Source organism: Melanerpes formicivorus, unplaced genomic scaffold, assembly GCF_026170545.1.
Source record: "Melanerpes formicivorus ecotype bairdi unplaced genomic scaffold, bMelFor1.0.p_v2 SCAF_42, whole genome shotgun sequence".
Taxonomy (NCBI): Eukaryota; Metazoa; Chordata; class Aves; order Piciformes; family Picidae; genus Melanerpes; species Melanerpes formicivorus.
This window is the reverse complement of record NW_027142394.1, coordinates 5617469-5629808: the sequence shown is the minus strand read 5'-3', so window position 1 is coordinate 5629808 and position 12340 is coordinate 5617469. Positions and strand designations below refer to the sequence as shown.

Below are 12340 nucleotides of genomic sequence, written 5' to 3'. Positions count from 1 at the left end.
CCATCAAAAATGGGTTATTCTTATAGATTTACAAATTTCAGGGCTATGAGGGCTGACATGCCCTTAGTGTATCATATTTAACACACACAGAGACATTTATCTATTGCAAACACATATATGTTGGAAATACATACTGCCATATGATGAGCCTGCAAAGGACAGAACAGAAACACTGTGAAGGGGAAACCATAAATATGAAGCTCTAACTAAGGAACATCCTCAGAAATATTAAAATGAGCTGTTCATTCCCTCAGGGAAAAGTTGGCTGAAAAACAAAATTAAACCTTATGGTAACTTAAGGGAAATATATTCTCTCTGTATTTCTATGTATGTGTAACCAGAAATGAACGATGTACCTCAGCTGTTATAGATGAATTAACAACAGCCTTTGTAACTCAGGTCACAGTTACTTCTATTATGATGGCATCTTGTGCCTTAAAGAGGAGCCATCTACACTTGCTGCTGTATGCAGGAACAACAAAGAAATGCTCCCCATTTACCATTTCTTCTTGGAATTCCACACTTTTATATCACTGTATCATTATTACACTGAAGAGCCTACTGGTTTCCATCAAAAAGTCTCAGCACTATGAATCTCATAAATAACCATGACTAATTACCTGCTCTCCTGTAGGCTACTGCCCAAAAAGGTGAAGCAAAGAACTCAGTGCATGGCTAATTACCTGCTCTCCTGTAAGCTACTGCCCCAAAACATGGCCCAAAAGAACTCAATGCATGGCCTTCCTGGTGCTGACTGACTGCAAATGCAGTTGCTAAAGACCTGATAGGTGACAACGTGCAAGATGGGAGACAGGGAGAAACATCATGTGGTTGTGAGAAGAAAGAGCCCAAGCTCTGTGAGGCACAGCACTTCCCCCAAAGATTTTTGGGTTTTTGCCACAAGCAACTATCTGCAGCACGTTCACTGATCCATCACAGCACTATTAGGTCTGATTTTTGTAAGTAAAAAGGGTGCCACCCCAGAAATCTTCAATATTAATCTTCTATCTTCATTTACCAGGAGCACTCCAGCAAGGCCCCAGACACCAGGCAGTTATTCACAGGGAAAGGACCGTCATATAAATCATTTCACACTTGGGAAGGTGCCTGGCATATTTCAGTAAATCAAAGGCTTCCCAGACTGATGAAAACTGAACTCAAGGTAGAAGAACATCCTCTCTGTGGTCAAGGAAGAAAGAACTAATTCAGTCACACATCATGCCTGTCACGCTCTTACAAAACACCTGCACTCTTGTTCCAAGCAAGCACATCCAGGCTTCCAGGGTAATCAGCAGTACAAGTGCCATGAGGATTATCCTAAGAACCAGTTCTCTACACAAAGAGCAACACAGTGTGTCTCCTTTCCAGCAGGACAGGACTGAGGAGCTTTCTGATTATGAGCAGCAACACCTTGAGCAATGTGGGCTAGCAGAAGGTATCCCTGCCAGGGGGGGTGGAACTAGATAACCTTTAAGGTTGCTTCCAACCTAAACCATTCTATGGATCCATGAAGTAGCAATAATCAGTATACCATGTCTAGGCCTCTCTGAATGCTTAGGAAGAAGAACCTGGTTGTATCAGTTCCCCAAACCAGCATATGGTTGCATATTGCACTGCCTACAGTAATTATTTTTATAAATTACATTTGTATTGATTTTTACTTCCCTTTATTTCAGAGTTTCAAATATCACCCTGGAAATCTGACTGGCAGATGTCCTGAGGGACCCTCATCCTAAATCAAAGGCTGCATAGACAGGTGTTACTGATATATAGTTAATCCCAGTCCAAGGCATCTCACATGTGCACTCCCTACACTGGATTTTTTGCACAGCTGAAAAACTCAAAGCTCAAACACTGCCCTTTATCTGCATCCCCAAGGTGCCCCATCACTGTGAAAACGATTGGCTTGTGTAAGGGACCACAGTCCTGACATCTAGCATTACGCTGCGGTACTTAAAGGCATGTTTTCAGGTGGGTTGACATAATTCCAAAATACCAGAGTGCATTTCAGATGGATGGTGTTAAAAATAAATAAATAAGAAAAATCTTTCAAATAAGAGATGGTATTTATGTAATTATACTCTCTTTTTAAGCTAACAAAAAGCTTTGAAGAACAAACAGATGGGTGTTCCAGGCAAAAGCACAGGGTTTGAACACACAGCAGGACACTATATACACTCCTAAACACAGGTTACTACGATGCTTGGGTGTTCTTAAAAATAAGGGACTAGCTTTCCCTGCAGCTCCATCTCCAGCTATTTACATGCCATAAACCTGCAGAAAGTGACACTTAGCTGTAATTGCAAAACTTCAAAGTACTGCATGGGTTTTTGTGAGCTTTTGTGCTGGGTTTTTCCAGCACTTTAAATGCCTGCAGAGAGAGTCTATATGCAGGAAGATCTAAAATACTTCTTGCCATCCAGAAAAGGCAATTCTGCTGCCATAAAATGAAGAATGTAAGTTTATCTTGTGTATCGCATTGTAACTGGAGCAATATTGACACTTGAGCCATGAAAGCAGCCTCCTCATCTACATTCTCTGAGGCGGAATTAGCATTTAGCAAGCTCACTGTTTTAATTTTACACTTTTACAGTTGCCTGTAGAGGTAGTTCCAGCTATTTTTTTCAGCTCTACTTGCTGGAAGGGAAGGTGCTCAGACAATTTTCCTAAGGAAATTGGAATTGTGAAATGAGATCCGTAACTCCACTTCAGCCTCCACAGACTTCTGAGCACTGTAAAGCCTGTTATAAGAACACGTGTGTGCATGAGGCCAAATTTATTACAGCATTTATCCTAAGCCACAGATGCAGGTACATACATGCAGGGCAGAGCAAAAAGGGAGAACCTATGAGCAGGGATGCCTCTCAACTAGACTCAACTGCTCAAGACCTCATCCAGCCTGACCGCGTAGACTTCCAGGGAGGAGGCATCCACAACCCCCCAGGGCAACCTACTCCAGAGTCTCCCCATCCTCCTCCTGAAGAACTTCCTTCCTGCCTTCCTAAAATCCAGTCTAATGCTACTCTCCCTCAGATTAAAACTATTCCCTCTTGTCCTATCTCCAGACACTCTTATGAAAATTCCCTCTCCAGCCCTCCTGTAGGATCCCTTCAGGTACTGGAAGGCAGCTATAAGGACCCCTGGTGTCTCCTCCAAGCTGAACAACCCCAGCTCCCTTAGCCTATCCTCATAGCAGAGATACTCCAGTGCTTGGATCATCTTTGTGGCCCTCCTTTGGACTCAACAGGATGCAAACCGTACTATATGTACTATATGGGTAAAAGAATGACTGGGATGGCAATTGAGATTTTCATTTTTAGAAAAACATTGCAGTACCATTATGAAGAGGATAAAAAAGAGGTAGTAAGAGACAGGAACTTGTATAAAGCAGCATATGATGAACCATTACTACAGATGTTTAAAAATTAGCTATCTTTAAGAACATAGAGGAAAAAATTCTCTGCTTGTGCAGTCACTTATCTGAAACACATTTATCAGAAGCCCTTCCTGATCTCAGAGAGACAAAAAAAATGACAGCTAATAGTCATCAGATGTTGTCACGAGTTTTCTACACCCTTTGCCTGGAAGTGTCTGGCACAGATATTGCAGGCTTCCTCAGGTAAAATTCCTTCACGGATGTCACTGCATTTGACTGAGAAGTTTTTCCTTCAGCTGAGAAAGCAACAGAGCAGCTATTTTTGCACTTACATTAGCAGAGTTGCTTAGTTTGCGGACAGGGAGCCTTGCCACTAACTGCACCCCTGGCAGTGGCCAATCATTCCCCATTCATAACGTGCTAACTGCTCCAGCTCCTCGGAGTCCTAACCCCAGTTTGCTTTTACATCCATTCCTCTGTCTTATTAAAGCCTAATGCCAGTTCTGAAAATACTACTTTCTGTTGTATATTGCATTCTGTGCTCATAAAGCTGTTTCATAAAAATCAAACCCACATAACCCACAGGATGGGAATGAAAGCATTCCAAATGTGAAGCCACAGAGACACAGGTCTGCTGCTGATTTTCACTCACAATCTGTCTTCAGTGAAGAGCTCTGCGCTTGCATCAGTGTGTGTTTTGTTACATGACAACTGCTCTGAATGCACCAAACTCTTACACTGCCACAGAAATGTTTGTTATTCAATAACTGATTAAAACAGTTGTATAAAGAACCATGTGTGAATTCTGTTGCATTCAGGACATACAGCTGCGATACCAAGGGGTAAAGGATGCAGGCAGACAGCTGTGTGTGATCAAACCCAGAACTGCATGACATCTGTGGTGACTAAGATTTTGCCCTTCGTTTTCACATGAAAAACTGATCACATTAATGTGGATCAGTTCTCAAAGGCTGCTTATAATATCTAGAAAATTACAGGGGAGAGAGAGGAGAGAGTTCTCCTACAAACATAATTCTAATTGCTTTACTTCTTTACGGGTCAAAAGTGAGCCAGAGAAAATCAATGTCCATTTGTGTTGCAGAGGCTGAAACGTACAGTTCATTACTCACAACTGCTAAAATAGTCAATCACAACATTTTGCCATGTGGAGAGACTAGAAAAAGCTCTCTCACCTATTTCTGAATGAAGATACATTTTAAAACAGCAAAGCATTTCACAAAAAGAATTTCAGAAACAATTCTGTACTTAAGAATCACCAAGGTTGGATCAATGCTGTGTATTATGATAAATATTAAACTGTGCTACATAGGAATACCAAGCTGGGAAAATACTTCCAAGAACTTAGTGCTATACCTGTTGAACTCAAGTAGCCAAATAACCTTTACACCAAGAAAGAATCAGAGAATAGGATTACTGTCGCTCATCAGATTCTGTCATCTGTATTGGACCATTTCAAGTTCCCCTTTAGCTTTTGACAGAAGGAGGAAGAAAAATTTCTGTCATCAACAGCATCTCCATTCTTACTTCTTTACAGATAACCATATTCTTTTATATCAATTCAGTAAACTAGGTGAAGGGGGGAAAGGCAGGAGTTTTGCTTTACTTGAACAGCCTTTGCTTATAGGTAAGTATAAGACAATTGAAATACTTTGACCAACAGCAACATAAAATTTAGTGAGAGAGTTACTTCTAACATCTTTAGCAATAAAGCCAGTACTCTGCCCACTGTTTGATAAAATACATTGAGACTGAAGAAGACATATAATAAATCCAAACTTTAGAGTAATCCAATTAATAAACTGCTAGTCTCCTGATAAAATTATCGCAGAAGCTCCAAGCAATGAATGCTTCAGAAGTGCTTGATGTCATCAGCTTTAAAAGCACACCTTTGAACCCAAAATCTCACCCGAGCAGGGAAGGAACATCCAAGTCTAGCAGCAAGTAACAAATGCTTCAAAGGGGAAAAAAAAATTAAAAAATGAAATCCAACACTCTTGAGATGCTAGATGATAACTAGCTGCAGAATAATCAGTTCAGCCGACAATCGATCCCTCTCACGGCATCTCTGAAGCCCTGAGTGCCTTCCCAGACTCTGTGTCGGTGCCAGTATTAACACAGTAAAACAGCAGTGCCTTTGCCTCAGCCACATCTCACAGGGGAATTTCAGTGAGCACCAGTGTGGACTCTCACTCTGCTCCAGGGCTTGTTCCACTCCAGGAACATCCACTTCCACCCTCAGGCTAAGACTGCACAGCTTCATGCAGCTCCTGGCATGGGAGACCTCCTACTTTTGACTGTGGAAGACAACCCTCATCAAACTGTCCATGCCTTATCACTGAAGTCATTCTGAATACCTGAGTGGCACAGCAAACCTTCTCCAGCAGCATCATTTAACCATGCTTTTTGCCTCATGTGCAAAACCCCAGCCCCATCTCTTAGGACAATGACGCATCCTTAAGTCAATTCTACTGTTACTCTCTCATCAGTATCACAATGAATAATTTTCAGGGGTTTGTCCAACACTTCCCAAAGTAAGCTGGAGAACGTGTCATGAAATTAATCTCATCCCAAACACTTTCTGGATGAGTTTCTCCCTACTCATTACTTTAATAAACTGAAGAGAGCAAGTTCCCAGGAAACAACCCTGCCCTTGGCTCCTGCACCTCCAGACTCATCACACCACTAAGTGTTCCACTTTCTTTGGCCAACTTGAGCTAAGATAAACTAAGATAAACTTGAGCTAAGATAAAGCTCCACATTCCAAATGACAGTGACAGCCACGTCCAAAGTGGGCAGTGGGAAAAATCTTTGTTTCTGTATCATGTAGTTCTTCATCTCCATAAGGAATAGACACATCACCTATTTACTCTGTCTCTCAAGATATTTTCTCCCTTGGATAACTGGATATACACATCAACCTCACTGGCTGTGTCTCCTCTGCGTTTCCTGCTGTTGATTAGAGCTTCCATCTTTTGGGTTTTTTACTGTATGCTCTCTGCCCTTCCTCTGATCTGCAAGAGGAATGCAGAATATTTAGCTTGGCCACGATGACAGTAAGGCTTTCTGACTCTTACAGTTACCGTAAGTAAAACTCAGGGCAAATACAAAAGGTAACTATGCTGAGCCAAGGTCACAGCATACTGCCAGAGGTACACACTGATGCAGCAGACTAACATTTGGATTCAACCCACCCACATTCAGTCCTCTCCCTAGAATCCTGAACAGAAAACGCGGGCATGAGAATGGCCAAGAAAGACTACACATTAAACCCATCTGACATTTCTTACATTCACTACAAGCCTTTCCCTTTTCAACATTGCACGCAAGCAGACCTGGCCACAACTACCAGTAAGACAGACTGACAGTATCACAGTTTTCCTAGCAGCTCAGGCACAAGGACCAGTGTTAAATTACAAGCTTGAAGAAATGGTACTTCATGATCACTTCAGAGGGAAGAACTGAGATAAGACTATAGCTGCTGCTTGTTTGCTTGTCTTAAATATTTAAGATGAATAAATACAAATGACACACTCAAATGAGTTAGGCTGACTTAGAAAAGCCAGGCTTAACTGTTGGCATGTTTAATTTTCCTCATAGGTCTTTCTGTCAGTTCATGAAAGTTATACCTTGCAAGCCAAACAGCATGTCTGAGCAAACATGAAAAAGAAAATAAATGAAGAAAGAAATGTAATCTTTGAGCTTGCCCTGAAATTTCTGAATCCAGTCAACCTCTTCCCCATTAATGAAATTTGCCTAGTAGTAAAACAAAAGGGCATGCTATAAAGCTGGGGGGGAAAAAAGTATGCTTTGGAAATCTCCAATTCAAAACATATCAGCAAACTGGGACATAGAACATTAAAAGAGGACACTAGATTGGCCTGACAGTATGCTGGCCACTCCTGAATTTCTAAAACTAAGAACTACACACATTTTAAAAGACTTTTTGAAGTCTAAGGCAAGCACCAAGCAAAAGAGAAGAAAACAATGTGAAAATAAAAGAAAATGTGTGAAGATAAAGGAGCTTGATTAGTATCTTAGAAGTTGGTGGTTTTAATTATATCCTTAAAGACTTCAGGTTGTGCCTTCAAACAGAGAAAGAAATGTGTTTCAGGTGTTTTGTTTTAGTTTGGGGTTTTTCTATCAGAGCCTGTGAAAACTGTTCTTCAGCCACATAACAGAGTGAAAACCTATCTGTACGTGCAAGTCTAGAGCACCATGTTCTTTAATTCAGTGATGGGGATCTTCATTAGATTATCTCATAGCTATGGGACAAGGTACTGCAAAAGCCAAATGATACATCATTAAATTATGTTTTCTTCTTCCCCGGGCAAAGAGTGAGTATAGCATTAGATTAGTCTGAAGGACTAAAAAGGAAAGGAAGAAAAGGGCTCTGTAACATCCATTGGAAGTGACAAAGCTGATACAATTTTTAAATCCTATTTATTTATACCACCAGGTATAAGCAGCTACTGACGCTAATTGTGGAAACCTCAAATATAATATATAGCCCAAATGAATTCCAGATCAGTGCATGCTTCAGTGTTTTATGATCTCCACTGCACATGCCTAGTGAAAGCCTGCCACTCTGCAACGGAGGAAGGAACTACTAGAGTAAAACCACTTTGCTAAACCCTGTACTTTTTTACATAGCACAGAAGCAGCTGAGTGTTTTGAGTAACGGATAGGTCTGCATCCCACTGTCTAGCGTCACTTAACTTGCGTTTCATACTGTCTTCAGGGAATCAGAAATGTGAAGCACATGAACGTTCCCCAAAAAACTGCACTGAAGCAAACGTCAGTCCCCTCAGCCAGTTTACCCACAGTGATCTCCATCCACCATCACAGGAAAGGCTCACTTTATCTTTCTGCTATAAACCCGACTTAGTTACAGGCTCACCATACTGACATCCAAACATCTTTTTAATCTTATTAGGTCAATACTGTGTCTATGCACAAATGTTTATTTCAGAGCAAAAAGAGATCTCTAGCTGCTGACAAATCAAAGCACATTAACCTGGGAAGCTGTGAGATTGCCTCACACACACCCCCTCAGATCACAGATCTCACTGATTAGAAAATGAAATATTCCAAACTCAACAAGTATTTCATGCAGTGGCATTTCAGCAGGAGCATATGCTTCCAACATGGCAACTTACACTTTCATCAAGTTATTTCCCCAAGTTATTTCCTACACATTTACCATGCCCAGTGCCCCTGCTGAAACTACCACATTAACTGGGACTGAGCTCTTAGTAAAACGTCAGAGCTTAGCAATAAATCTGTGTAAATGGTTTTATTCTGTGGTGCTCTCATGTTAGAACAGAACGTACATCAAGGTCACTGTAAAAGATTGTAGCTTTCAGGCACATAGAAGACACCAAGGAAATCAATAAGAGCAAACTTAATTAAACACTGTCTGAAGTTCTATCTTCTCCCAAACCTGCCCAGAATTCACATCTCTATCCCCTGCGTTTCAGAGACAGGTGTTTCATAGATAGGGGAAGGCAGGCTGCTTAGCTTATACATTATCAGTGCTGAAAGGTGAACAGGAGAATTCAGTCTTTGCAGTGTGACAGCTCTGCTCTGAGTTTTTAGCAAGAGATTAGAGCCCCATGGGCCTCCTCCTTTGAAGTGGAGCTCCTCCAAAAGCAGAATTAGTCCCCTGCCTGCAACCTGTGCTCCGTATATTGAAATAAATTACAGCCAACTTTTTGTCTCCTAACAATGTCAAGTACAGCAATAAATATCTACAGGCTAAAAGTAAGCAAACAAACAAGGCTGGGCAAACCATATCCTCACAACATCTCAAAAGAAAATCACCAGGTAAGGCACAATAAAGTTAAAAAAAAAACCAAAACTCTGGGTTCACCATCTTACGTGGGTCTGGAATGCTTAACACGCACCCTGCCTCTCTCTAACGAGAAGCACTGATGGAAAGCAATTAAGAGACTCCCACTATGTAGTTACAGCTCAGCACAAAGGCAAAAGCATTTTACATTAACGCCTGTAAGAAGGCATCACCTCGTACAGCTGCAGCAGTGGGAGCACCGGGACACGGAGCCTTCTGCCGGGCTGCCACAGCGGAGCGCCGCACCGGTGGGATGCCCGCGGCGGACTCCGGCAGAGTTGGAGCAGAGCTCCCCGGCAACCCCGGCCACAAACCCCCCCGCACCCAAACGCCTGAAACCCGCCGCTGAAAACCGGGAGCGGATGAGTAACAGCTTTAAAAAAAAAAAAAAAAAAGTCACTGGAGACGAAGGTAACGCAGCGAAAAGGCAGGAGAAAAGCAGCACTCACTTGCCTGTACAGCACCACCGGGCGACCTCCTCGCAGCTGGTGAATCGCTGTGCCGCTCGTCCTCCTCGGACCGCTCCGCGCTATTCCCAGATTATTTCCACAGGGCGCCGGCACATCCCTGGGCTCAGCCGGAACGCGCAGGGAGCCCACCCGCCGAGACCCCCAGCCCGGTACCCATGGTGCCAAGACACAGCCTCGGCAACTCGCACCCCTTTCCGCCGGCGCTACCTCGGGGGGCGGGCCGCCGGCTAACACGGCATCGCACCCGAGCCGCCGCCGGCTCAAACTCCGCCGCCGCGCCGAGGGGGATCGTGGGGGGCTCCCCGCGCCCTTCTCGGAGTCGGAGCGGGGGCGCCGGGAGGGGGAGTGCGGAGAGGCAGCGCCGCCCCTCCGCGGCGGAGAGCGGCCAGGCAAGGCGAGGGGAGGTGAGGCGGCGCGGCGCCGCCACCGCGGCCGCAGCCAGCCGCGGCGATGCCGGCCCCGCCCGGGACACCCCCCCGCACCCCGTCCGCTGATTCCCGGGGCGCTCCGTAACGCCGCCCCGCTGCCAGCGCCACCAGAACCAGTGACGCGCAGCCCTCCCCCGGGCCGGCCCCCGTGGCGGAGTGGGGCGAGCAAGCGCTTAGGCGGAGCGCCGCTCCGGGGGCCGCCTCCCGGGGGAACGTAGCTGGGTTTGTCAAAGCTTGTCCCGCCGCGGCAGCCGGAGACCGTCGGTGTGCTGGGACAGCACTCCAAGCACCGGCGTCGCTGATGCTGCCTGCCGACCGGGCAGCCGGTTAGCTTGCAGCCCGCGGAGCCTTGCCCGGTGCTGTGCAGCTGCGGCTGCCGGCGCACCCCCATGCCCAGACGGGAAAGTTGTCCAGCCCGCTCTCCTGCCTCAGTGAGCCTCCGTTGCGAGTTTCCGCGGCTGCCGTTTCTCCCGGCTGCGTGAGTGGGTCTAGACCGACAGTTCGCCAGAGAGAACATACATCGACCCCCCTGTTGGGCAGGAATTTGTGCCGGTTTTATCATTTCTCGCCAGGATGGCAACGACCGTTCTCGCGTCTCCCAGCCCCTAACCCAGGCGCTCGGTCCCTCACCGGAGTACAGTGAGCCCCACTCTCCCGGGATGCCTCGTGCAAAGATTGGGCATTAAACTTGGCAAGTCTGCAAGGATACTCCCCTCTAAAGCCCCTGCATGGTCCCTTTCCTCCTCCGCACATCCGTGCCTCTCGCACTCGGCACTTTGCTGCTGATCATTCCCCGTCGGGCAGCGCTGAAGGGGGTGCATATCGTGACCGGGTAGCGAGATACACACACATCCATACGTGTGTGTGTGTGTGTGTGTGTGTGTATGTACATATATGTATATACATAAAAGACATACGAGAAGCCTGTCCGCACAGGTTCGTGTGAGATGGCCGCTGTGGGGGGAGCCGGAGCCTCCTCTCGGCCCCCCTCCTCGGGTCGGGGGCCACCAGGCACCGACCCGCCTCCTTCTCCCCCGCAGTCTCCGCGGAGAATTAACACAGAGCACGGGAGAGCTTGGGGAGAGCCGCCCACGGAGCCGCCCCGCAGGATCCCGCTCCCCAGGGGCGGGCACCCGGAGCCGGGTTCGGCCGCCGCTCAGCGTAGCTGCGGATCCCAAAGCTGTCGCGGCAGAGCCACGGTCTCGTTTTGGGGCAGAGCTGCTCGTCGGGGGGCTCCAGCTAGACTTGGGTGGGAGGAGCAGCCGTGGCCGCAGCCGCGTCCGCTGGAGCTCCTGGAAATGTGTTAATGTGGTAAAGCTAAGGATGTCAGAGCGGAGGCTCAAAATTAAAAGGGTAAGAGGAGATTGAGCTTTACTTTCCTTTAGCTTCTTTGCCAGCCCTTTTCCTCTCAATTCACTTAGGCTTCTTGTAATGCAAAGTGATTTTCACGTGTATCTTACGGCTTAAGGGGTTTTCTTCCACCAAGCTGGTGCAAACAAAGGTCTTTCTGTTCCTTATGAATTCGTTTTATAAATATTTACTTCACTAGGGTGCAATGAGCCATTACGAGGGATAAGGATTTTCAAAGATGGCTTCATGCAAAGATGGTAGAGGTGCTCTGAAAAGTGATGAGCTGATAAATGCATAAGAATATGGAGTGGTAAATGTCATGCCTAATTGCACAGATTTGTACTTGAGTTCTGCTCTAAAGATACAGATCCTTATTTTTCCCTGTTTCTTAATATTGATTGGTGTTAACAGTGCTTGATAGAATCATAGAATCATTTTGGCTGGAAAAGACCATTAAGATCAAGTCCAACTAATATTTAACTATGAAGTCTGGTGCTGAACCATTATCTCTTAGTAGCACTAGTCAAGATGCCTGTCCTGTTGTGGTTCCGCTGGAAGACTGAATGGTTTGAACTGACATTCTTCTGACAGGAGTGAAAAATTACTACAACTATACCTATATTAGGACTAGGATGATTCCAATATGTCTGAGATATGAAATAAGTGAAACGTAATGAACTAGTCAAAGTCAAATAGAAGTAAAACAGAACTGTAACGCTTCTTTCTCATCCCCTGCCGAGAACAACACTCAGGATGACAATCTTGAGACCAGTTTATAAACAAAGTGGAAATAAACAAACTTTTATGGCCTTTTAACTACCCTGACTAGAGTAAATCCCACACTCCA

The 12340-nt window shown here is 45.3% G+C and overlaps 1 protein-coding gene across 4 annotated transcripts in view; it reads right to left on the bottom strand.

Moving 5' to 3' along the window:
• SNTG1 (syntrophin gamma 1) overlaps nucleotides 1-10168 on the bottom strand; it is a 273334-nt gene extending 263166 nt beyond the window's left edge. For 3 of the 4 annotated variants that reach the window (XM_068158802.1, XM_068158799.1, XM_068158804.1), the window contains exon 1: nucleotides 9695-10168. The gene's annotated coding sequence lies outside the window, so the exon portion shown is untranslated. The remainder of the gene's footprint in view (nucleotides 1-9694) is intronic. The other variant, XM_068158800.1, reaches the window with a different exon arrangement.
• Nucleotides 10169-12340: the final 2172 nt, after the last annotated feature.